General features: G+C 42.5%; 1 protein-coding gene and 1 non-coding gene across 2 annotated transcripts in view; one reads left to right on the top strand and one right to left on the bottom strand.

Moving 5' to 3' along the window:
- MACF1 (microtubule actin crosslinking factor 1) overlaps positions 1 to 27,091 on the top strand; it is a 324,108-nt gene that overhangs the window by 51,096 nt on the left and 245,921 nt on the right. The window lies entirely within an intron of this gene.
- On the bottom strand, positions 3,401 to 3,507 carry LOC118020540. Its single transcript, XR_004681947.1, has one exon. It is a non-coding gene; the product is annotated as a U6 spliceosomal RNA (small nuclear RNA).

Here is a 27,091-nt window from a genome sequence, read left to right as displayed (position 1 = left end):
CAGGATCCCAAGATCATGACCTGAGCCGAAACCAAGAGTTGGATGCTTAACCGACTGAGCCACCCAGGCGCCCCGTCCTTCTCTTTATATACCAAACTTCCACTCACCTTTCAGTGCCTAGCCCAACCTCATTTTCCCCCATAGTTTCCTTCCTTTCCTTTCCTTGCTCTCTCTCTCGTTTTCTCCTTCCTTTGCATTTTGAGATAGAATTCTCTCTTCCTCATCTGTACTGCCATAGCACTTTAAACGTACTTGTTTTAGAGCATGCTTATAGTTACCGTTATTAACTAGTTATAGCCGTTAAACATGTTATCGTTACGTTTTAGTTACAGTTCTTAAGCATTTGATTTTCCTCCTAGTCTTTACTTCTTGGGTAAGTTTCCTGTAACTTCTATAAGCCTCAGTATTCTCACCTGTAAAATGAGGATGATAATAAAATTTACCTCACAAAATGTTGTGAGGATTAAATGCAATATAGTAAGGGTAACATCTGGCACAGAGTTAGAGCCCAGGAGATGTTGCCAAAGGCGGGAACTGTCCTTTCTTCTTGCATCTTCATTGCCCGCCCGGCATGTGTTAAGCATAAAAAGACATTTGAAGAATTGAGCTAAACTCCTTTGTCCAAATGTCCTTCAGTAGTCACCATAGGGGGTTAAAAAAAAAGCCACTCTGGGGACGCCTGGTGGCTCAGTTGGTTAAGCGACTGCCTTCGGCTCAGGTCATGATCCTCGCATCCCGGGATCGAGTCCCGCATCGGGCTCCCTGCTCGGCGGGGGGTCTGCTTCTCCCTCTGCCTCTTTCTCTCTCTCTGTCTCCCATGCATAAATAAATAAAATCTTTAAAAAAAAAAAAAAAAAACACCACTCTGACATCGGTGCCTGTGCTGTATACATTTATAAAAACGCTTTTTGTGGCTTTTTTTTTCACCTCCAGATTTATGACTCCCGTAAGAAACTACAGTCATTTTATAGTCCTACTTAATTTTTGGTCAGAAAATGATACTAAGACTCAGGCTGTTTTGAAACATTAAATCCAATCTCAAAGAATGAAAACGGATTGCTCTTGAAAACATTGGAAAGATGGTGTTCCTAGTCCGTAGGCGGTCCCAGATGAGGAGTTCCTGGTATGTTTTGGGCAGCAGCAACGCCGAACAAGTGAGCACGGTGACTGCCGACGAGCTGCACAGTTTTGGTTCTCAGTTCTGAGGTGTGTGTCAAGTCATCTTTCTCATTATCTGATAGCTTTACGTTGGACATCCACTTTGTTGGCCGGCCTGGAAGACTGTCCCTTAGTGCTGTGTCTGGGCAAGCAGGAGAAGTCCTCACACTCTGACATGTACCCTTCAGAGACTGGCCTTTTTGGGAGGAGTTTTTTTTCCCTCTTCAATGTGGCTAATAAAGAATCTTAGGAAAAAAAAAAAAACTTAGATTTTTTTTTTTTCTCTGCCATTAAATACAGGCACAATTTTAGCCATATAGAAAGCATAGAAAAATAAAAACCCCAAATCACGAAAATCCTACAATTCACAGGTTACTGTGTTCATACTTGTGTTCCCATTTAATCTTTTTGTGTCCATATATACAGAACATTGTTTTTATATATTTGCTATTATTGTAATGTAGTTCTCCATCTTGCTGTTTATTATTTTTGTGGGCATTTTTTATGCCTTCACCTGTTTGTCTACAACATTTCTTTTTCTTTCTTTTTTTTCCATACAAAATTGTGGTTTTATTAAAGCATGGGACAGGACCCATGGGCAGAAAGAGCTGCTGCCTGTCTACATTTAACAGCTAAATGGAATTTCCGCAAATAGAAGGATCATTTATTTAACATTTCTCAGTTGTGGGGCATGTACATTTCTAATTTTTTTCTGCTATGATATAATAATCAACATCCTCATAAATAAAATTTTCTGTGCATTTCTGATGATCTTTTTAGGATAGAGCTCTAGAAGTGGAATTACTGATCCTAATACATATATTCAAAGCTCTGGCTTTTAACTTTATTGCACTTTTAAAAGCTACGGAAGTTACCTGTAACACTTTGAATACCCCTCTGATAGCTCTTGGCCCCTTGCTCTGCAGAGGGATAACTCTGTCTTCAGGCTTAGTGGCCAGCTGGTTCACATACTTTACTGTGCAGTTAATTTCATCATGGGACAGGTGCCAAGTGTCTCTTTGACTTAGTCAGCAGCTCCCACATGTCATCATCTCATCACGGCACTGTTTTATTCTGAAACTTTTCTCCTAGCAACTCCAGGCATTTAAATGGCTTCATTGATCCTCCCAACCCTAGTACCTTTTCCACTTGTACTAAGAGATCCATCAGTGTTGATCAGGAAACTGCAGTACCAAGAATGACCTAATCATTGCTGTATAGAGATTCTGCACTGGAACCCCAGATTGGTCCGAGGTTGAGATTCTCTTTTTCTTTTCTTGCTGTTATTGAGCTAGAACCTAGCTAGTAGATTGGGCCAGCTTAACCTGATACAATTGGTTGACAAACTACTGTGTCATCACCCTTGCTTGTGGTAGGTGACTGCTTCTGGAAAAAATGGAGCTGGCTGTGTTTTAAATCAACATACTGCAGTCAAGTGCAAATTGGCTTCTGTTACTTGAGACTGACAGCCTTAGGGTAGAATTATAGACTTGAGTACAGTCTTGTTTCTGACTTGGAGTTGACATCCTGCAGCAGACATTGTGGGTTTTCTAGCTGATGATACACTGGTGTGTTTGGAAATTAGCTTGGGGACTGGCAGAAGGAAGGCACATGTGTGCAACTTTGTGTGCAGGGAGTGGGGGTCAATAGAAATGCCTGTCTTTATGGCAGCCAGGATAGTGGAAAATGGCTTGAGTCACCCACATGATTGCATCCTTCACAGTGAGAATTGTCTGCCCCTCCCATTCCCAGGGCCCTTAAGCAAACCTATCACAATGGGGTGATTCTCTCCAGTGCAAGGAATCTGGGAATCTGCATGTTTTTGGGGTGAGGCCTGTCAACATCTTTTACAGCACTAGGAACCTGTTTAGACCTTCAGTAAGTCCTGTAGTTTTTAGATGCATGGACAGTTTTGTACTGTTAAAATTTATCCCCTCAATTGTGTGCTTGTGTGTGTGTATTTAGCTCTTTAAAAAAAAAAAAAAAATATATATATATATATATATTTTAAGTAATCTCTGTACCCAGTTTGGGACTCGAACTCACAATCTCGAGATCAAGAGTTGTGTGCTTCACTGACTGAGCCAGCCAGGTGCCCCCTATATTTAGCTTTTAAAAATAATTTTTGTTTTTTCTTTTTATGTGAGTATAGTTGACACACAATGTTAGTTTCAGGTGTACAACTTGGTGATTTGACAAGTTTATACATTATGCTATGTTCACCCCAAGTATAGTTACCATCAAAAATATGGAACGCTTCATGAATTTGAGTGTCATCCTTATGCAGGGGCCATGCTAATCTTCTCTGTATTGTTCTGATTTTAGTATATGTGCTGCCCAAGTGAGCACCTTAACTGTATACTTTTTAGGCTTACTGCATGTCACTGGGCTGGAGAGAGTTATCAATCCAAGTTCACATTGGGGTTGGCTTCTATTGCCCCTGGTTTGAAATGCATGGAGCATATGGGGTTCCATGGCATAGTGATTAGTACTCTGGACTTGCAAATGTGTGGGGTGGTTCTGTGTTTTTTATTACAATAGGAGATGAGTGTTATACTATGCCTCTGTCTCAGAGTGAGCCTATGTGCTAACAAAGTATAAATTATTTCTCCCCTGTCCTTGGTCTTGTGTTGTTTTGTTTTGTTTTTTTAACATTTTTATTTATTTATTTGTGAGAGCGAGAGAGCACAAGCAGGGGGAGCCGCAGAGGGAGAGGGAAAAGCAGACTCCCCGCTGAGGAGCCCAATGTGGGACAATCTCAGGACCCCGGGACCATGACCCCAGCCGAATGCCTATGCTTAACTGACTGAGCCACCGAGGCGTCCCTGGTCTTGTGTTTTTTTAAATTAGATTATCAGTGTTGAAAGGGTAAGGCTTTTGTCTGCACCATTCTGCCACAGTTTCTTTTGGCTCTTTTCCTGGAGAAACGCCAGGCTAGTCGCCCTAATCATATATATTATTCATTACAACAACTGTGGGGATGGTCCCTCTGAATGAATACCAGTTGCTGCATAGCATCTTTTGCTCATTGTGGAGTGGTAGGAACTTTTTAGACTTCCTGGTTTGATATATCTTGAAATCATTTGATTTGGAAGATCATTTTTTACAATTTGTTATCAACTAACTGGTTTATTCCCTGATAATGTTCCATGCTTCTTGTCTCTCCTCTGGAAGTCCCCATATTTTTCAACCCTTCCCTTCCCTGCCCTGCCCTGCCCTGCCCTGCCCTTTTTTTGTTTTGTTTTGTTTTGTTTTGGAATATTTTATTTTTTAAGTAATCTCTGCATCCAACTTGGGGCTCGAAGTCACAACCCCAAGATGAAGAGTCGCACGCTCCACCGACTGAACCAGCCACATGTCTCTCCCACATCCTTGCTTTCATTGAGAACCTTCTGTACAAGGCATTGAAGGATTGTCAGTCCTGTGCACAGTCTAGGGGGGGATATAATTATCTATCTATCTGCATATCAGGTGCTATTTATAGAGATATGAACAAAGTGCTGTGAGAGCAGAGGTGGAGTGATTACTAGGGGCAGCATGGCGGGTGATGGGGAAGACTTGACAGCAGAAATGGTACTGGGGCTGAATCTTTAAGTTGGGTAGCAGTTTGCCAGTTAAGGAGGGAGAAAAGGTATTTTGGAAAGACAACAGGTGTGCAAAGGAATAGACTCATGGAAGTCTCCGTTTCCTCTGGGGAAGAATGAGAGGTGTTATGAAGTAGGAAGCTGGGGAGAATGGGCAGTTGTTTAAGGTGAGAGATGAGGCTGGAATGGAAGTTGAGTCTGTGTTCATAAAGGGCTAAGGAATAACGTAGGCAGAAGAAGGCACTAGATATTTTCGAGGCAGAGAAATGATAAACAATCTGGGGCTTTTTGAGAGAAGTCTGACTCTGGCAGCCATGTGACAGGTCATTTACAGGGAGGTCGGGCTGCAGCTGATTTTAGTTTGTCCAGGAAGAGAGAAGTAAAGAGAGCAGGCACACGAAATCCTTCTCAAAGTGAATTTGGTTTTGGAAACAAACATCGGATATTGCACTATAGTTGGAGTGGAGATCCACTTCTCCTGACGCTCAAGTCGAACCTGACCCTGTGTTGTGCAAGGGTTTGTGTTTGGGTGGGTATTTCCTGGGACTGGTCAGGCCATGCACTGCAGCATGAGGCCTGTGGAGTGGCCAGGACACCAGCAGCCCCAGGTGCCTGTTAGTGATAAGATGGAGAGAAGAAGCCCATTTAGCTCTGGGTTGGGCCTCTGTTTCTTTGAAATTCTCTGGGTGGCAGTACCTGGCCCGTCTTTACACGACTCTTTACAGACAGACTTGGAGTGTGGACCTCCTTCTGTGTTGGAGTGTTGGCATTTGACACTGTTGATGACTTCACTACCTATTTAAAAGGTCCTCTTCTGTTAGCTTCCGTGAGGGCATTTCTTTGTTTTCCTTTACCTGATGGTTGTTTGTGTGCCTTTTGCTGGGTCTTTTCTTTGTTCTGACTCTACCCCTGGCAGTTTCCTAAGGGGTGACGCAACGTGGTGAAGTTGGAGGAACACAGGCTTTGGATCCAGGCAGGTTTGGGTTAAAATCCAAGTTTCTACATTTACTGGCTGGGTGACTTGGGGCAGGTTACTCACTTTCTCTGAGCTTCCATTTTCTCATCTGTAAAATGGGGATAATAATATCTCCAACATAAAATTAATGAGGATGAAGTGGATTGGCAGAGGTAAAACTCCTAACATAGCACAGGCACATAAACCCACAATACAGACACAGCTGGCGTTATTACACTGCTCCTGACCTTTTCTTTTCCCCCTTTGGCCGGTTCTTTTGACCTCCGCTTTTCTTAAAAATTGCAGACTCCCACATCTGTCTTCTACCCATTAAAAATCTCTCAATGTTTTCAGGTGTTATTATTTTTTATTGTGATAAAAAATATGAAGTACCAAATCTATTCTCTTAGCAAATTTTTACATGTACAGCAGAGTATTGTTTCTTTCTTTTTTTTTTTTTTTTTTAAGATTTTATTTATTTATTTGACAGAAAGGGAACACAAGCAGGGGGAGTGGGAGAGGGAGAAGCAGGCTTCCCGTGGAGCAGGGAGCCTGATGCGGGGCTCGATCCCAGGACACCGGGATCATGACCTGAGCTGAAGGCAGACGTTTAACGACTGAGCCACCCAGGCGCCCCTACAGCAGAGTATTGTTAACTGTGTGCACATTTGTTGTACAGCAGAGCCCTAGAACTTTTTCATCTTGTGTGACTGAAACTGTATACCAGTTGAACAGCACCTACCTGTCCCCCCCCCCCCCCCCCCCGCATTGGCAACCACCACTTTGCTTTCTGCTTCCATGAGTTTAATTGCTTTCCATACCTCATATAGGTGGAATCATGCAGTATTTGCTCTTCTGTGTCTGGCTTACTTCACTTTTCCTTATGTCCTCAAGGTTCATCTATGTTGTAGCATGTGACAGGATTTCCTTCATTTCTTTCTCTTTTTTTTTAAGGCTGAATAATATTCCATTGTATGTATAAAAAAAAAATCTCAATTTTTGGTCTATTTTTCAGCTGCCTGCAGGACATCTATACTTGGATATTGCCTCGAACTCAGTATTTTCAAAATCAAGCCTAGACTTGGCTTTCCTCCTCGATTCCCCATTTTTGACAGTTGTACTCACATTCTTCAGTCTTCTAGATCAGAAACCCAGGAGACATCTCTGGCTTCTCTCTCTGCATCAATCCCCATTTTCAGTCTGTCATTGGGTCCTTTTGTTTCTTCAGAATTTCTCTTAAATTTGCCCTTTCCTCTCCACTCCCTTTGCCATGACTCTGGTCCAGTCACTCATCTCCTCATGCCTGAACCACTGCAACCGTCTCATATTTTGTTTCCTGTGCTTCCTATTACCAAAAGTAGGACAGACCTTTTATTTATTTTTTAAAATATTTTTTATAAGTTTATTTATTTTAAGTAATCTCTGCACCCAACATAGAGCTCGAACCCATGACCCCGAGATCAAGAGTCGCACACCCCTCCGACTGAGCCAGTCAGGCACCCCATGACAGACTTGTGTTCTGACCCCCCACCCATCCCCCAACTCTTCTAGGCTCATTTCACATAACTTCCTAGAACACAATTCCAGCTGCAGACAGACCCATCTCCTCACGGTACCTCGAAGTGCGTCATTCACTCTCTCCTGCACCGTGTGTTTGGCAGTTCTCTTTGCCTGGAACACCCTTGTTCTTTATACTTGACTGAAACCTATCCATCCCTTACAGCCTCACTTTAGGCCTTTCTTCTCCATGAAGACTTCTTGGATGATCATTGTCCACGCTGATGTATCACTTTCCTACACAGTAGTTTTGTCTTCCCATTGAAATTATGCTTTTTGGGGGACCGTTCTGTAGACGTTCTATCTCTATAACTCTCATGGTACTTAGCTCAAACCTAGCCAGGTTGAAGTGCTCATTGCTGAACGCTTACAAGGTGTGGTGACCAAAGTGAGTTATTCTTTCATTTGATGAATAGATTTGAGCATCCACTGTGTGTGCTGTGCTGGGCACTGGGACCTGGCGATAAACCCCACAGTGAGGAGACTGGTTATCTTATACACAAGCACACAAAATATTGGTTGGTGGAGTGAATTTGAGGAAACCAGGTCAGACTCTAAGTGAGGACAAATGACGAGAAGAGGGAGACTTTAGAAAATAGGCATAAATGAAACAGTAATTTATTGAGTATCCCCTGATGTTGATTTATTCTGGGTTTTAGGGATATACCAGAGAACGGGGCCAAGTAGCTTCCCTTTTAAAGAGCTTATGTTCTAACATTTAAAGGCATTTTTAAAAATGAACACTTACTCTTGAGAGAAGCCCATCTGTAGGTCAGCAGTGAAGGAGTTAATATGCTTGTAGGGCTCTAGGCTTGGTTGAAACAGATGGTTTCTGTGCCCTAGGGAGTATTTTAAGGGGGATTAGAGGACAGGGCTGAGGAGGGCCTGAGACCTCTCTCCCTCACCCCATAGCACACACACATGCTGTTCTGGCGCCTGGTGAGCAATGTAACTTGTCCCCCACTTGGTTGGCACTTATTTGCAGGCTTGCAAGTGTCGCTTTAGGACTGGCTGTATGCTTCTGGCCTTCTTTTCCTTTCTTGATTTTTATTTATTGTCCAACATCAATGAAGTCCCATTTTAATTTAACAGATATTGGGACTTGTCTGTATTCCTCTGGTTCATGTCTACTTTTACATAATTGTAATACTGGCCTATATATGTGTTGTTTTTTTACCCCCACAATCCAAGGTTTTTGTTTTTTGGTTTTTTTTTGGTGGTAAAATACACATAAAATTTACCATTGTAACTGTTTTAAAGATTTTTAAAAAAAATTTATTCATTTGAGGGGCGCCTGGGTGGCTCAGTCGTTAAGCGTCTGCCTTCGGCTCAGGTCATGATTCCAGGGTCCTGGGATCGAGCCCCGCATTGGGCTCCCTGCTCAGCGGGAAGCCTGCTTCTCCCTCTCCCACTCCCCCTGCTTGTGTTCCCTCTCTCGCTGTCTGTCTCTGTCAAATAAATAAAATCTTAAAAAATGTATTCATTGGAGAGAGACAGAGAGAGAGCAAGAGCACGAGCTGGGGGGTAGGGATCAGAGGCAGAGGGAGAAGCAGACTCCCCGCTGAGCAGAGAGCTCAATGTGGGGCTCCATCCCAGGACCCTGGGATCATGACCTTGAGCTGAAGGTAGACGTCTCACTGACTGAGCCACCCAGGTGCTCCTAATTGTAACTGTTTTAAAGTGTACAGTTCAGGGGCATCTGGATGGCTCAGTCAGTTAAACATCTGACTGTTGATCTCAGCTCAGGCCTCCATCTCCCGGTTGTGGGTTCGAGCCCCAAGTTGAGCTTCACACTGGGCATGGAGCCTACGAAAGAAAGAAAGAAAGAGAGAAAGAGAGAAAGAGAGAAAGAGAGACAGAGAGAGAGAGAGAGAAAGAGAGAAAGAGAGAAAGAAAGAGAGAGAGTATGGTTCATGGACATTACATCTGCAGTGTTGTGCAACAGTCATGACTGTCTAGCTCGTCTAGCTCCAGGACCTTTTCATGACTCCAAGTGGAAACCCTGTAGCCACCCATTAAGCAGTCACTACCCACCCCACCCCCTCCCCTCCCTCAGCCCCTGACAACCACTAATCTGCTTTCTGACTTGCCGGTTCTGGATCTTTCATATAAATGGAATCCTATAATGTGGCCTTTTGTGTCTGGCTTTTTTCACTTAACATATACAGATATGTTTGCATGCCTTTTTCATGTAACATTGTGAAGATTTTTTTTTTTAAGTGTTTCCCTATAGTCATTGTAAGTTAAGTTATAATGTTGATAATGGCTTCACTTAGCCATTTTCTTAATTGTTGAATGCTTGGATTGTCTCCAGGTTGTTGCTGTCTAAAAACTGCTGCAAGGGACATCTCCCTGACTGTGCCCTGCCAGCTTTCAGAGGACTCTGTGTTGCACACCAGCTGCAGAGGATCCATTGGCCTTGATTAGGATAGTGTGGCCTGTTAGCCAGCTCTGTGGGAGAACAGTCAAGTAATGAACTTTATATTGAAGGGAGCATTATACTTTGCAATAGAAGAGCTTGATCACCAGGGAATGGCAGGGAAAAGAAAGATTTTTTTTTTTCTTCCTACTGTCTAGAATTCTCTGAAACTGCCTCCACCCTCTTGGGTGTAGGAAGGAACTGATTATAGCAGTTGAAGATGAAATGTTTTATTCATTTATTCATTCAACAAAAATTTGTGTGCCTACTATATGCCAGACGTTTGAAACTTGCCAGTGGGTTGAGCCTGGCTGAGCAGGGTCTTTTATTCTACCTGCCTTTGATACTGCATGGGAGCAAGATGAGGAGCTGCTTCCTGGGTAATCAAGAGGATTCAGAGTCCTAAACCACACGGGACCTTATTACCTCATGGTTTAACACCTCAAGGTTTGGTACCATTATAGATAGCAATCACACCTTAATTTGGGCTGTTCACTCCAGGGGATTTCAAAGCCAGGCTGAGACTCCTCATACCTGGCTACCTGGCTGCTAGGAGTTACGCCTCTGGGCCCATGTCCTCATAGTGGTTTTGTTCATAATATCATGGGTAAAGTAGAAAGGGAGGGTGCTGTTGACTGGCTATAAAGGCTTTAGGCACTTTATTATCATAATGCTACTGTGCTCATGCTCTGGATGGGAGCTGGAGTATCACAGACTCGGAGTTTAGCTCAGATATATCTGGGGTCAGTGCTGACAGGGCCTTCCTGTCTTCTGGCAGACTGTCGCCCTTTTTTTCCTTATTGACCTACTTTTAAAAATAGTCTTAATTTCTCTCTCCCCTGCTGGGCAAATAATGACCACTTAAGGCCATTCAGGGCCACACTATGCCTCTAAAACCCAGTGCTGAGTGGAGAAAACACTTGAGACAATCGCCATATCCTCACAGTTTACTTAGGAAAGTGCTAAAACTCTGCAATGTTGATTTGGGGTGTGAAGCAAGGGGCCAGTGAGAGCACCCGGAGTTGGGCCTCATCTCTGCCTTCATCCACTACCGCCTGTTGGTTTTCTTACACTGTCAGAATTTGTCTGTTATGTGTCTGTATCTTCAGATGTATTTTTCTGCCTAGTGTCCTTGAAAACCTGGCGAGCACTTCCCTCTCAGGAAGGGGGTAGGGGAGAAAGGGCTTAGACCATCAGGAGTAGTAGAGGCTCTGCTCTCTCTCTCTCTCTCGCGCTCTCTCTCTCTCCCTAGACCCTGGAGTTAACTGAATCGGCCTTGAGTGACTGAGGGACCGTGTGTTTGTGTTTCAGTGGGCTGGCTTCACTGACTGAGACACAAAAGTCCAAAGCACAAGCCATTCCCACAAGCCTAACATTTTCATATTTCTTTCTCTGCCAAAGAATCTTTGGTTAGGGTTAAGAATAACTAGTCTGTCTGTGGAAATACCAAGGCCTTTTGTTTGCCAGAAGAAAAGGGCTTTTGATTAAGGCCTTCTTCTCATTTTTTTCTTTTCCTTAAGCTGCTGTGGGAAGACTTCAGAGCCTGTGGAGGCACTGTGTTTGAGGGGTGTAGGGGAAGGAGAGAGAGCTAAATAGAACCAGGAGAGACTTAATCAGGTTTTAGTACCCATTTTGCAGAGATGAAAAAAAGGAAGCAACAAAATTTGTCCAATTTTTGGTGATTGCTTTTGCTAGACTTTCTTCCTTCCTCTCTTTTCTGAAATGCATCCAAAATAGTAGTTCCCCAAGGACCTACACTGCTGATGACCTTGAATCCCACGCTGTCACTTAGTGTGACTATAGGCAAGTTCCTTAACCTTCCTCTTTAAGCCAGAATTTCTCAGCTATAACATGAGGATTATAATGGTGCCATTTTCATAGAGTGGTAATAGGAATCAAGCGAGGTAATTACGTAAAAAGGACTTAGAACAGTGCCTGGCACAAAGTAAGTGTTTAGGAAATACTGATATTTACTACTACTGTCTGTCTACTACAAATGCTGAGTGTAGCTTTATGTTCCTGATTTCAAATGTTGCTTTCTAATTAAGACTGTCAGGCCTTCGTCTTTTTAGAATAAAAAGAGGCAGACATTCCCAAGGCATGATCTTTTTATCTGTCAGAGGCAAAGGGAAGGATTTCTTTTCTATGTAGACACATCTGAGAGGTTCAGTGTCTCCATGGTTGGATATCAGCAAGGATTCCATTTCATTACAGGGAAATTTTATTAGTACTGTGTGGCAAAAATGGTTCTTATCTGTGGGGTACGCATGGGTCATGACTACAAGAGGTCATCTGTAGAGTTTCTTGGTCTTTGTCTGAGGGTAGCGAGGTTTCTTGTCTCTAGGAGAGCCTGACTGAGCTATGCAGGAGGGGCCCCTGGTCTTCCAAATATACAGTAGTGAGAGAAGCAGGAAAAGGAAATTTCAGTTGGGAAAGGGGGCATCCTCAGGGCTGGTCTGGCCTGGTGACTCTAGTACCAGGTCTGGGAGCATCACTAATGGCGTCTCTGAGCACGTGCCCGGCCACTGCATCTCCCTGGCCGTCAGTAAGAGACCTACTTAGCCACCCGCCCCAAGCAAGCCTCCGGGCTGTTTTATTAAGCTTGCTACCTCCTTTCCCAAGTTGCTGGGGGTGGCTCAGGAGTGACACAGAAATGTAAGTCAGTTGTCTCTTGGCCTTTTCTGTACTGTCTTTAGCTTTTAGGAAGGGTTTCCATGTCTGTCTTGTCTTCCCGGCAAGCCCAAATCTCATCTTACCTCTTGCAGGAGGTTAGATCCTAAAGTCAGCGTATATGGTGAAAATCCCAAATAACCAAAATTATCTTGGAAAAATACCTTAAATGACCCATAAATCAAAGTATATAAACACGGCTTTGTGTGTATGCCAGGACAGAGTTAGAACGCCATATGTAGTTGGCTTGTAAGTAGGGGGCATTTCATATGAAAAAATAAGTATTCTCGAACACTGGAATCATACTCAGTATTCAGGGTGTCCCCAGTGTGAGAGGCACATGGGATCTGAGGCTTGCTGACGTCTCAGGTCCCTGTGCTCTCTCTCACGTTCACCCTGGTGCATAAACCTCACCTTAGTGCACAGCCTTGCTGAGTGGAGGCGTGAGCAGACCTCTGTGTGTATTTAAATTTTTGTTCTCTCTGGTCATATTTGTACAGTTAAATGCAAGTGCGTTGTGATTATCCTGTATGCTTTTTTGCTTTCTGTTTTTCTTATTTCTTCTTCTGTTTTTAATTTTTATTTATTTATTTATTTTAAAGATTTTATTTGAGAGAGAGAGAGTGAGAGAGAGAAAGCACGAGGAAGGGGGAGAGGGAGAGGCAGGCTCCCCACTGAGCTGGGAGCCCAACGTGGAGTTCGATCCCAGGACCCTGGGACCATGACCTGAGCCAGAGGCCGATACTTAACCGACTGAGCCACCCAGGCACCCATCTTCTGTTTTTTAAATCCTTATTTTCTGCTCTTAAACCCGTTTTATAGCTCTCAGCAATTTTTCTCTTGTCCAGAATGCTGGTTTGTATGTTTACCTTTTGCATTTCTTAATTATTTTCAGTATTCAGGATTCTTTAAGGGGGCTGGGAGAGAGTGAGTGGCTGGGGGTGGGGGACACCCTTAAGAGTCTTCATTTAAATTATGTAGGCACAGCTTCCACTTTCTTCTTCTTGGGTCCTCCACTAATTTATGATTCTTATCCCTTGCATAGAAGGCCTTTTCTCTCCTTTATTTTCTTCCTTTTTAAGGCCATTTTTCTGTAGGAAATTCTTGCTGAGGGTAGGCCAGTTAGAACTGAATTCTCATTTTACCTACTAAGCATCACTGGTTTAGCTCTAGAGGTTTAGTTGGTTCTGGGATCAACCCCAAATTCATAGTATCATAAAGAGGTAGATGAGGAAGAGCCCACTCAGAGAGGTCAAAGGACACTTTCCTCAAGTGACATAATTGGTTAATGACAAGATGAAACCATGGCCCGGGTTTCTCTGAATCACATTGCTTGCCTTTGAAGCCTTGGAGAGGAGCAGTCCTTTGAAAGACCCTTTAACTATTTTTACACCAGGACTTTTGGGGGAATTATGACTTCTTTTGTTTAATTTTATTTCAGTTCCTTTCCTTAACAAAAATGCCAGACATTATGAACTTCAAGAGGGTTAAAATGAGTTCTGTTTCAAAGACGTATTTGAGAATTATGTGGCATCTTTTGGGATAGTCTAGAAACTGGGAGCTATGTTTTGATTTCCAAGACTGGGAGTCACTTTCATTGGCCTAGAGATTTGAGAGAAGGGAGATTGGTGACCATAGTTACAGGAGGATGAGGGTTTGTATCACTTGGAACCCAAAAGGATAGTTAAGGTCAACAAACATTTGTTGAATTCCATTCTTTGCAAGGTACAGAACTAAGTGTGGAAAATACATAGTCATGGCTTTCAAGGGGCTCACACAGTCCCCTGGTTCAATTTGAGGAAAGATGGTAGTGTGTGTATTTAGAGAGATACCTCAGCCAGGCTATAGTTTCTCTTGTCCTGATTTGGTCATCAAACTAGAGGAGATGGAGTTTCTGTTCATTTGGACCTTGGAAAAAATCCTAAAACACAAGGCACTGAATGCTAGTTTGGTCTCAAATAGGTTGAGGTGGGGTTTTCCTAGGGTCTCAAGGATCAGTGGTATTTACTCAATGAAAAGGGCAGTTGGGGAGGAATGGAGTTCTTTGTTTTTGTTTTTCAAAAATATTTTAGAAAAAAAAATTTTTTTTTAAAGATTTTATTTATTTGACAGAGAGAGAGACAGCGAGAGAGGGAACACAGCAGGGGGAGTGGGGGAGGGAGAAGTAGGCTTCCTGCCCAGCAGGGAGCCCGATGCGGGGCTCGATCCCAGGACCCTGGGATCATGACCTGAGCCGAAGGCAGACGCTTAACGACTGAGCCACCCAGGCGCCCCAGAAATTTTATTTATAAAATTTTTTTTACTTCATGGGTTAAAATGTATACCAAAGCAAAAAAAAAAAAAAAAAAATCATGTGACCTGTATCATAAATACAGATGTTTTCAAAACATATAAGACACACACAATGTAAAAAAAACCTTTACATATATAAAATGCAATGTATTATATCCCTTTTTTTTCTTCCTATTGTTCTTCCTTCTGGGAGCTACTACTGGTAAGCAGTAAAGCAAGGTAATTTCTCATCCTTAAAATTTTTTTTTAAAGATTTTATTTATTTATTTGACAGAGAGAGACACAGCGAGAGGGGGAACACAAGCAGGGGGAGTGGGAGAGGGAGAAGCAGGCTTCCCGCCGAGCAGGGAGCCTGATCGATGCAGGACTTGATGCAGGGCTCAATCCCAGGACCCTAGGACCATGACCTGAGCCGAAGGCAGACAGTTAATTACTGAGCCACCCAGGCACCCCCTTAAAATTTTTTTTAAAACTATTTCTTTTGAGCAGTGAGGGGCTATCAGAAATAAGTAGCTAATAAGAAAAATGATTTGTGAAAGATAGCCCTTGCTGCATATAAATCAAACAGTTATCAGGCCTGGGGGAAGTCTATGCAGTCAGTGTTTTCAGACATAGAGGCAGAAGGAGCCTCAGGATGGGAGGGCCTGCATTTGTTCTGGTCTTTGTAACCCTGCCCCATTCTACCTGTTGTCAGGCTCTTTCAGTTTTTGTTGGCTCAAAACATCACATTGTCACAAAGGTCAAAAGCTGCGGTCCCTGGGGCGCCTAGGTGGCTCAGTTGGTTGGGCGACTGCCTTGGCTCAGGTCGTGATCCTGGAGTCCCTGGATCGAGTCCCGCATCGGGCTCCCTGCTCGGCGGGGAGTCTGCTTCTCTCTCTGACCCTCCCCCCTCTCATGTGCTCTCTCTCGTTCTCTCTCTCTCAAATAAATAAAATTAAAAAAAAAAAAAAAAAAAGCTGCGGTCCCTGCTTTCTCAATCGTAAGAAAGGAAAATGGGTTATTTTCAGCCACATATGCTGCTGCTTTACCCCAGAAAAAAACCTTAAAAAAAAAAAATGAACAACTAAAACCTTCCAATAAAACAAAAACTTCAACAACCATGATTGAACTGTAGAGCCTCTGTTGGGTCACCTCTCATGGTTTCTTTTTTTTTCTTTTTAAGATTTTGTTTATTTGAGAGAGAGAGAGATTGAGTGCCAGCACAAGCAGGGGGAAAGGGCAGAAGGAAGGGAGAAGCCGACTCCAGCTGAGCAGGGAGCCTGACTTGGGTTCAATCCCAGGACCCTGGGATCATGACCTGAGCTGAAGGCAGACGCTTACCCAACTTAGCCACCCAGGCACCCCTCACAGGGTTTCTTTTATAGGACTTTTCTAGATTTTCATCATTTTGCTGTGCAAGGAGGGGACATCAGAGAAGGGTCCAGGAACCACTCCACATGCCATTCATAACATTTTTATTGATGAGAGGGGGATGGTGGTGGTGGTAAGAACATTTGTGTGTGGAGAGCAAGGTAGGACTGCAAGCCCCATGCCCAGTTTCTAATTGGCATTGGTAGTATAACCTTTCAGAAAGTCAGCTCCATGAGGTGACTTTGTGGAAACCTCTCAGTTCTGCTCCATGCACTGTTTACTTTGCTATCTCTACCAGCAGCGGTAGTGAATGGGAGAGACTTGGCCTTCTCAAGTGCCCTTAGGCTGTTCCCAGTGACCCTCAAGTCTTAAGAATCAGTTGGGTGAGAATAATGCTGAAATCCTGTAGCTATTTGGCTCAGAAGAAAAGCTGCACTGCCATGGTGATAAAGCTCCCAATTGAATAAGGAAAATGCCAATTTCCAAGAATCTGGGTGGTAGTTATTTTAATCAAGTTGAGAAATGGGATCACTGAGAAGGGGATTTCCGCCGTATCTAGGCTGTCAGGGAAACCGTTATTCCTCACTGCCTTCTATTTACAGATTCCAGGAGAGGAGCATGAGGCCTCCAGGCTGTGTCCCCGTCCTCAGTATGACAGGCAGTCCACAGAGGCCTGCTTTACAGTTACATTGTAGTTTTTCCTTTTAAAAATACCTTGTATATTGAACATAATCTTTGTGCCTCCTAAATGCTGCACGTGCACTAACATCCTTCCTGAAATCTGCAAATACAGGAAATTTAGAAATATATACTTTATAAGCCTTGGCTTTGGGGGAAGCCAGCTTGGGATTTCCCTTGTTATTTTGTCCAATCAGAGTCCTTGAGAGGGATGGTAAGAACATTTCTGTCTTTTTCCCCCTCCCTCTGGTTCACCCAAATGTGACAGATCGTTGCTGGATTCAACAACATTCTTTCCCAAATGATTCTTAAGGCATGAGGGTCACTGAGATTTATTTTTAAATTCATAATCTTGGGCTGAGGGAAAGCAGTTGTCTTTACTGAATTCAGCTGCCCAGACTCCCCCATGTCTTTACTAGGCACATTCCAGCAGTCTTAAAGCCCTGGCCCTCAGGAGTGAAATTCTGGTCTGGCGTCTCACTCATGGAATCCCACGAGCCGTAGCCATGCGTGGATTAGGTGTCAGATCGAAACACTGAAGGAACAGGTGGCCTGTGAGCTTAATATAAAACTTCCGGCTTGGTAAAGTGGTTTTGGAGCTTTAGGCTTACTGAAAGTTTCCTTCTGCTTTATTGTTAGCTTTAGCCATCTTTTTATGGTCTCCTTAGCTCCCTCCAGAGTTTTCTAGGAGCATGCTGGAAGCCGTCAGAATACAAGTAGTTAAACCACAGTGAACTTGGAGAATGATTAAACAGTGATTAAGTGATATTTTAACTTCTGTTTACAGAGGAGAAATGGAAATCATCAGTAAAAAAAAATTTGTAGTTTTGACTAAAGTTGTCTTATCTTTCTTGGCCAGGGCTGCCTGCCCTTTTTCAGTTTCATTTTTATCTACAAGGTGAACTCCCTCACACACTTCTTCACTGACGTCCATTTTTGTCTTTGGTCACATTTCTCTTTGTCCCTGCCCCCACCCCCTTCACCTCTGCCTCTTTCCCTCCCTCTCCCATGCTGCTAGAAAGCCAGTTCCACTCAGAACGGAGTTGGAGTGGGACTCGGCTGCTCTTTTGTGTCTTCTGTTCCTTGAAGACCTTGGGCTGAAGCCTGATAGGAGATTTGGGATATTTGGAAAGCCACTGGACTAGTGGAAGAATCACCAGATAAAGAATTGAAGATGCCTGGGTTTGAATCCCATCTCTGCTGCTTATTAGCTGTATGATCTTAGACAAGTTACTTAATCTCTGTAAGTCTCAGTTTCCTCTTCTGTAAAATGGGGGTGATAATTCCTACTTGAAAGAGTAGGATTTAGAGAGGATTAGAGTTAGGCATGGAAAGATCACTGCCTGGCACACCCAAGAGGCATTTAGTTATGTTTGAAAGCGGGAGCTTTGCTGAGTGATTGAAGAGGTCAGGGTTGATGGTAGCTAGTGGACTGCCTTTGGTTAGCTTTTTGCCTACTTAACTACATAATGTTGATTATATTGTTCATATATTATTACATAAAGTTGTACTATTCTTTGCCTTTATTCTAGTTTAGTAAATATAGTGGCAACCCAAAGGAGGGCTAGGTGGGCCTTTAGTGTCCCTACCGCCGTCATCCCCTCCACCCCCATCACCAGCACCCCTTACCCCAGCCACTCTAAATAAACAAATTTAAGTGCAAATTGTTTGTTATATAAATACAGCATTAAGAATTACTATGTGTCCCCTCTTCCAACCCAATTGCTTCCAACCCAATTGCTACATACAAGTCCATTTTATTAAAAATGTTGGTTCCCTACCGTGGTACTGATACAAAGACTAATTTCTCTCAGAAATGATTTGTGACCAGTTTATATAAAAGAAGATATAAAATAATTCTGAACATTTTATTTTGTCTTATTTGAGGCATTTGTAGTAGAGAATGGGTCATGGTTATTCCATCCTTTTGTCCTTTAGTAAAGTGGAATGAGCCAAGGCCAGTGGCCTGGCAGATCACAGGGCCTTTGCTATTCCTTTCAGTAAGCTTGGCTGAGTCTCTAGGTCTTAGAGTACTTAGCTGTTTTGGAAATTTGTTAAAAAGCATAATGTATTATAATATGAAAGATACTTTGGGGCGCCTGGGTGGCTCAGTTGTTAAGTGTCTGCCTTCGGCTCAGGTCATGATCCCGATGTCCTGAGATCAAGCCCCGCATCGGGCTTCCTGCTCCGCGGGAAGCCTGCTTCTCCCTCTCCCACTCCTCCTGCTTGTGTTGTTCCCTCTCTCACTGTGTCTCTCTCTGTCAAATAAATAAATAATTTAATAAAAAATATGAAAGATAGTTTGAGGCTTTTTAATTAGTATCTTTTAGCATATTACTTCTTTTGGGGGAAGGCCTTAAAATCAAGTATCTCCAGTGTGCTAAGTATTATTTATTTATTTATTTATTTACTTATTTGAGAGAGAGACAGGGGGTGGGAAGAGGAGCAGACAGAGAGGGACAAGCAGACTCTGAGCTGAGCGCAGAGCCTAATGTGGGGCCTGATACCACAACCCCGAGATCAGGACCTGAGTCAAAATCAAGAGCCCTACATCAACTGACTGAGCCACTCAGACCGCCCCAGTGTGCTAAGTATTTGATAAGACCATAAGAAAATTAAGTATTTATGTCTCAAAGTATCAGAAGACAGTGGCTCAGATTGCTTCTTACCTTGTATGTTCATGAACTGGAAGAATTAATATTGTTAAGATGGCAGTACCCCCAATTGATCTACAGATTCAGTGCACTCCCCACCAAATCCCCTGCTGGCTTTTTTGCAGAAATTGACAGGTTGACCCTAAAATTCATATGGAAATGCAAGGGATCTGTAATAGAGTAATCTTGAAAAAGAAGAACAAATTGGAGGATTCACATTCTCAATTTGAAAACTTACTAGAAAGCTACAACAATCAAGACAGTATGGTCCTGGTGTAAGAATAGACATATAGATCAATGGAATAGAATTTAGAGTCCAAAATTAACCCCCTGCATTTATGATCAATTGATTTTTGATGAAGTTGCCAAGACAATGCAATGTGGAAGGGATTGTTCTTTTCAGCAAATTATACTGGGACAACCAGATATCCATATGCAAAGGAATGAAGTTGGACTCCTACCTGATACTATATGCGAAAGCTCAAAATGGTTCATAGACCTATGTGTAAGAGCTAAAACGATAAAACTATTAGGAGAAAACTTAGGACTAAGTCTTGGCAACCTTGGATTAAGCAATGATTTCTTGAATATGATACCAAAAGCACAAGCAACAAAAGAAAAGGAAAAAATAGTTAAATTGGACTTGATCAAAATTAAAAATTTTAGTGCTTCAAAGGACACTGTTTAATAAGTGAAGAGAAACACCACAGAATAGGAGAAAATATGTGCAAATTATATATTTAATAAGGGCCTTAAATTCTATGAGTCTTTATGTATTTTATTTTTTTTAAAGATTTTATTTATTTATTAGAGAGAGAGAGGGGGGCAGGGGGGAGAAGTGGCTCACCGCTGAGCAGGGAGCCCAATGCAGGCTTCGATCCTGGGACTCCGGGTTCATGACCTGAGCTGAAGGCAGACACCCAACTGACTGAGCCACCAAGGTGTCCCTAGTCTTTATATATTTTAGATATAACAGTAAAAAGACAACTCAATCAAAAATGGGCAAAAGAGTGAATGGACATTTCTCCAAAGAAGATACACAAGTAACCAATAAGCACATGAAAAGATGCTCAACATCATTAGTTATTAAGGAAATGCAAATCAAAATCATGATGAGAATACCACTTCATACCAATTAGAATGGCTACTATAATTAAAAAGACATAGGGAGGATGTGGAGAAATTGGAATCCTCATACATTGCTGGTGGGAATGTAAAATGGTGCAGCTGCTTCGGAAAATAATTCATTGGTTCCTTAAAAAGTTGAAGATAGACCCAGCAATTCCACTAAGTCTATACCCAAGAGAAACAAATATGTATGTCCACATAAAACTTGTACACAATTGCTCATAGCATTATTCATAGTAGCTCAAAAGTGGAAACAACCCATATATCCATCAACTGATGAATGGATAAACAAAATGTGTCACATCCATACAATGGAATATTATTCAGCAGTCAAAAGGAATGAAGTACTAATTGATGCTAAGATGGATCAAACTTAAAAACGTGCTAAGTGAAAGAAGAAGCCTGTTACAAAAAACCACATATTATATGATTCCATCATAGACAAGTCCATAGAAACAATAAGTAGATTAGTGATTGCCAGGGCTAGGAGAGGGTGGAATGGGACATGACTGCTAATGGATATAGGGTTTCTTTGGGGGTTAATGAAATGTTCTAAAATTATATAGTGGTGATGGTTGTACAACTCTGTGAATATATTAAGATCTATTGAATTGTACACTTTAAAGGGTGAATTGTATGGTGTGTGAATTAAATTCAATAAAACTGCTATCAAAAAAATTTAGGATGATTTGTATGTATGAATAGCATTCTGTCAATTTGTGCTTGTCCCCTTATTCCTGCCACTGTGAATCTTGAAGTTAGAGCGCCGCTGTCTTGAGCACTGGGCAGATTACTGTTGCCCCAAAGCCTCAAGGTGAGAAGATTTAGATTTGCGATCACTTCATGCAGAAGAATAGTTGATGGCACACTGTATGAGGAACAAAACCTTTTAAGGGGAATGTCCTGAGGTTTAAGGCTTTCCAAGTTTTAAGTGTGACTGTGTCCCACCCTAGTTCTTATTTATCTTCCCAACTTCATACGTACACACCACATGGATAGTTTATGTTTTGGGTCGCAGGCCTCATTCCAGCTCCACTGAGAACCTCATTTTCATTTCTTACATTTTTTCCTCCAGGCTGTTAGCTTGCTCTGAGACAGTCTTTCCTGGGAGGTGTAGAGACAGCAGCTGGAGGAGCCGCTGGGGGGCGCCCTGCCCTCAGAGGACTGACAAAAAAGAATGACTCGCCAGGAAGAGGCTTAGGCCTGTGTCGGCAGGAAGAGATGACTCATTTTTCATCAAAGGCATTTCAAAGAAAATATAATGACGGGATGATGTCAGAGGAGCAGGTGGAGACAGGAACCTTGGTTGAGGCTGAAGGGAGGTGTTGAAGGGAGTGGTTGCCTGGGCAGTCAGAATGATTGACTGGCAGAGATCACAAGAAACGTCACCTGTTTTTTAGTTCCTTTCCCATGAGCGCTGGTGTGGGCAGTGCTGTTCCTGTGCCTTTAGAGCATGTGGTCAAGTCTCTGCCTGTCCTGGGTGTACTGTGTTCATATCTGGGTGAGACATCTCATGACACGCAGTGTGCTGTGCTCCTACACTCTGTGCGTTAGCTCTGTGGCTAGCAGGGTCTGTGTCTTGGTGGCTGGAAGTGTGGCATTCCCCTGATATATTAGATACAGGAACTCGCCTAGATATCAGAAGGTCAAATCTCAGGGACTTTATTGCCAAAAGTACTGTGGTTCCCTCCAGTGTTTTTAATGTTTTGTTTTGTTTTGTTTTTTCAGTTCCCTCCAGTGTTTTGGCAAGAGCTGGATCTTTAACCTCAGTTAAATTTCTTTCTTTTTTTTTTCTTCTTTGAATTGGTGTGTATGGATGAAGTTGATAAGTAGGGGAACTTTACAGTCAGGGGAAAAGATAGTAAGTTTTGGTATCTCTTCATATTGCAAATCACTAAAGTTGGTTAGGTATTCAGGCTTCCATTTGTTTTATTTTATTAATTAATTAATTAATTTTTAGTAATCTCTCCACCCAACATGGGACTTGAACTCACGACCCCAAGATCAAGAGTCACATGCTCCCCCCACCCCCGTACCCCCATACTGAGTCAATCAGGCACCCCCCCCAGGCTTCCATTTATATTAAGACTGTAAGAGAGTGCTCCTGGTCACTACTATGCTTTAAAACTTAGCAGAGTCTGTATGATTATGAGGTTGGAGGCTAAATCAGCAGTTTTCAAAAAGATAAAAGAGAGGGTATTTATTGCTTGTATTCTCTTGTCAGGATTCAGGTCTCAAGAAATATCTGGGGAGACAGGGCTTAGCAGTATCAATTGCTGCTTTTGTGCTTTATGGATCATTTATCTGAAAGTGGCAGGGAGGACTTTTTGGTAGCATAGGACAGAAGATATTGCCTCTCTTTAAGAAATATCATAATATCATAAGCAAGGGCTCCTGGGTGGCTCAGTTAAGCATCTGCCTTCAGCTCAGGTTATGATCCTAGGGTCCTGCCTTGCCTGCTGCTCCCCCTGCATGTTTTCTTTCTCTCTCTCTCTCTGACAAGTAAATAAATAAAATCTTAAAAAAAAAAAAAAATCTCATAAACAAGAAGAAAAAGTAAAAAAAGGTAAAAAAAATACAAAAACTTCAGAATTGGAAAGGGAGCGAGGAAAGCTTACTATTTGGTGTTGTATTAAATAATTAATTAATTAAAGGGGCAGAGGGAGAGGGAGAAGCCGACTCCCGCTGAGCAGGGAGCAGGGAGCCCAATGCAGGGCTCGATCCCAGAACCCTGAGATCATGACCTGAGCCGAAGGCAGACACTTAACCAGCTGAGCTACCCAGGCACTCCTGGGGCTGTCTTTAATTGTTGCATCCTTCTGGCTGATCATGGGCTGTTTTGGGCTAATACCGTCAGGTAAGTCTATTGTGGGACTAAAACTGACCTTCAGGTAAGAAAGACATGAATCAGAAGGGACTGAATCAGATAACGTTTCTTAGAGAAGGTACTGGACTTGCTTGGGCTTTACTTGGCAATATTCGTCCTCCCTTTTAGTTGTGCTTCTCTCTATGTCTTTCCATGAAATGACAAATCGTTAGAAGAGACTTTTAGAAACTGAGTGTTGTTGGAGTGGGGGGTGGGGTGGGAGGGATGGGGTGACTGGGTGATAGACACTGGGGAGGGTATGTGCTCTGGTAAGCGCTGTGAATTGTGCAAGACTGTTGAATCTCAGATCTGTACCTCTGAAACAAACAATGCAATATATGTTAAGAAAAAAAAGAAGAAGAAGAAGGTAGCGGGAGGGGAAGAATGAAGTGGGGGAAATCGGAGGGGTAGACGAACCATGAGAGACAATGGACTCTGAAAAACAAACAGGGTTCTAGAGGGGAGGGGGGTGGGAGGATGGGTTAGCCTGGTGGTGGGTATTGAGGAGGGCACATTCTGCATGGAGCACTGGGTGTTATGCACAAACAATGAATCATGGAACACTTCATCTAAAACTAATGATGTAATGTATGGGGATTAACATAAGAATAAAAAAAAAAAGAGACTTTTAGCCTGAAGTGCCAAAAGATGCAGGGAAAACTGTTCTCTAGCTTGGGTTGGATTTGGGAGCCCCCTGAAGGTAATCTGTGATGAGGCTGTTTCAGAAGTCACCATCTGACTCACTGAGTCAGATGAGTCTGAGCAGAAGCAGCAGTCTTGACCTGAACGTGTTTTGTGTACCTGCCCATAATGTATACAGGTCTTCTCTCCCTTTGGTTATGAGCTAAAGTCCTTTAATCATAAGGTCGAGCAGTGATAAAGGAGAAATGCTCTGACATACCAATTAACCAGAATGTTAAGGGAATCTATTTGGGGGCTGGGATTCCAAACATGTTTTTGATTTTTTTTTTTCTTAGTAGGAGTGAACTCTTAGGGGCTCATTGTCACCTATAGGATAAAATCCAAACTCATCTTGTCATTTAAGACCTTCCATAATCCAGCCTGACTTTCTATAAAATTATTTTTATCAAAATTATATTTATATTTTTAAAAAGATTTTTTTAAATTTCTTTTAAAAAGATTTTATTTATTTGACAGAGAGACAGCGAGAGAGAGAACACAAGCAGGGGGAGTGGGAGAGGGAGAAGCAGGCTTCCCGTGGAGCAGGGAGCCCAATGCTGGGCTCGATCCCAGGACCCTGAGATCATGACCCGAGCCAAAGGCAGACACTTAACAACTGGGCCACCCAGGCGCCCCTAAAAAGATTTTATTTATTTGAGAGAGAGAGAGTGCACACACAAGCGCGCAAGAGAATGAGCTGGGGGGAGGGATAGAGGGAGAGGGAGAAGCAGACTCCAGACTTGGGCTTGATCCCAGGACCCGAGATCATGACCTGAGCTGAAGGCAGATGCTTAACCAAAGAGCCACCCAGGTGCCCCAAAATTATATTTATTCTTGTTTTAAAAGGCCAAATATTACAATGAGGCTTATAACAAAAATAATCTATCCCTCCCCACTTCTGAGAACTGCTTCCAAGTCATTTAGCTATTTCTTTTAGTATTTTCCACTACGTTTCTTTCTTTCTTTTTTTTTTTTTAAAGTAGGCTCCAGCCCAATGTGGGGCTTGAACTCACAACCCCAAGATCAAGAGTTGCATTCTCTACTGACTGAGCCAGCCAGGTGCCCCCTACTACATTTCTTAAATATGCCCTTGTACTAGTGCTTCTTGATTTTTCATTTTTAGGCATTATCTGTTGATGATCTATCATCGAAAATTAGGATTTAGTTCTTTCATCCCTGCCCTCTTCCCCTCTCCCCTGTTTCCCATTGTCCCATATTATTACCATTGTATGGTATTCAGTGTTTAGATTATTATGATTATATAAATATTTGCCTAAAGGTGAGTCACATAGTATTCTATAATTGCACTTCCTTTCTTGATTGACTTTTTTTCCCCCTGAAATTAATAATTGCCTTATTTTATCATTTGTTTACTGCTCTGTGGCCCTATTTCTGTGCTCTCCCATGGAAAGCTAAGACAGCTCTCAGTATGTTGGAAAATATTAAATAATCTTTTTTTTTTTAAATCAAACAAATTTTTTTTTAAAGATTTTATTTATTTATTTGAGACAGAGAGAATGAGAGAGAGCACATGAGAGGGGGGAGGGTCAGAGGGAGAAGCAGACCCCCTGCCGAGCAGGGAGCCTGATGCGGGACTCGATCCCAGGACTCCGGGATCATGACCTGAGCCGAAGGCAGTCGCCCAACCAACTGAGCCACCCAGGCGCCCTAAAATCAAACAATTTTTTGGTTCAATATTTTCTTTGGAGACATCCCCCAAGAGCTTTCTTTTCTCCAATTCTATTCTCCAGCTCAGGCCTTTAGTAAAGTTGTCGTCCTGGGACTTTCCTTCACCATCATATTGGGAAATTCCTTTACCTCTCTTCTGTGTTTGATCCCATGTTTCCTAGATCTCATGCTGCCATTTTTCTTGGTTCACTCCAGCCCTTCATTGGAATATATCTTAGAGTAGCTTCCTGAGAAAAGATACATGAGTGGTAAATAGTTGTGAGACTTTGCTTATCTGAAAATCTCTTTGTCTGAAAATATTTTAGTTTCTCTTTGATTAAGAGTTTGAATAAAGACTTCTAGGTTGCAAATGACGTTCCATCAGAAATTTGAAGGTGTTCTTCCTTCTGTCTTCCAGTGTTGGTGTTGAGAAGTCCAATGCCATTCTGGTTCCTGACTTTGGTTTGTGACCTGATGTTGTTGTTGTTGTTGTTGTTTGACAGCTGTTAGGGTTTTATTTTTATCCCTGGTGTTTTGAAATATTATGATGATGTGCATTGGTGAGGCTCTTTTTTAGTTTGCTGATTTGAGTTCTCTGTGGGTCTTTTTCATTTGAAAACACGTCTTTCATTTATTAGTTCTTTGATAATTTCCTCCCATTTTCTCTTTCTGATACTTCTGTTGGATATTGGGCTGATTTGATGGCTCCTCTGAATTCTTTAACCCTCTCTGTATTTTCTCTTTTTCTTTTTGTTTTAATTTATGGTAAAGATCCTTAGCTATATCTTCCAACTCTTCCTGTATTTTTTATTTCTTTTGTTTTTGTTTTTTTTAAGATTTTATTTATTTATTTGTCAGAGAGAGCACAAGTAGGGGGAGCGGGCAGGCAGAGGGAGAAGCAGGCTCCCTGAGGAGCAGGGCCCTGGGATCATAACCTGAGCCGAAGGCAGACACTTGACCGACTTGAGCCACCCAGGCATCCCTGTATTTTTTATTTCTAAGTATTTAAAAGATTTTCTGAGTGTTCCTTTCTTACACTACTTGTTCTCGTTTTATGGCAATACTGCCTTAGTGCTCTCTGAGGATATTAATTACAGTGCCCCCAACCCCCTCGATGTTTTCCTCTGCTTCCAATATTGTCTGTTTCCAGCTCCTTTTGTTTGTTCATTTTGATCTCTCTCTTTCATGTTTAAAGACTCTCTTAAAATGTCTGCTGTTTCTTGGTGTTCTTCATCTGTAAGACTTAGCCCTTAAAAAAGCTGAATGGAAGCTTAAAAAGCTGATTGGTGGGACTTGTTGACTGGCGTACTCTTAATGAATCACCAGGTAGGGGGAGGTCTTTTTCTCCAGAGAGGAATTGGCCAGTCTGCTACCGGGGCCTCGGAAGCCTGGCAGCCAGAGCTCTGGGGTTGCCAGTCAGGACAGTGGGGC

The sequence above is a fragment of the Mirounga leonina genome, unplaced genomic scaffold (genome assembly GCF_011800145.1).
Source record: "Mirounga leonina isolate KUSES-001 unplaced genomic scaffold, KU_Mleo_1.0 Mir_173, whole genome shotgun sequence".
NCBI classification, from domain to species: Eukaryota; Metazoa; Chordata; class Mammalia; order Carnivora; family Phocidae; genus Mirounga; species Mirounga leonina.
This window is presented reverse-complemented; position numbering and strand designations above follow the sequence as displayed.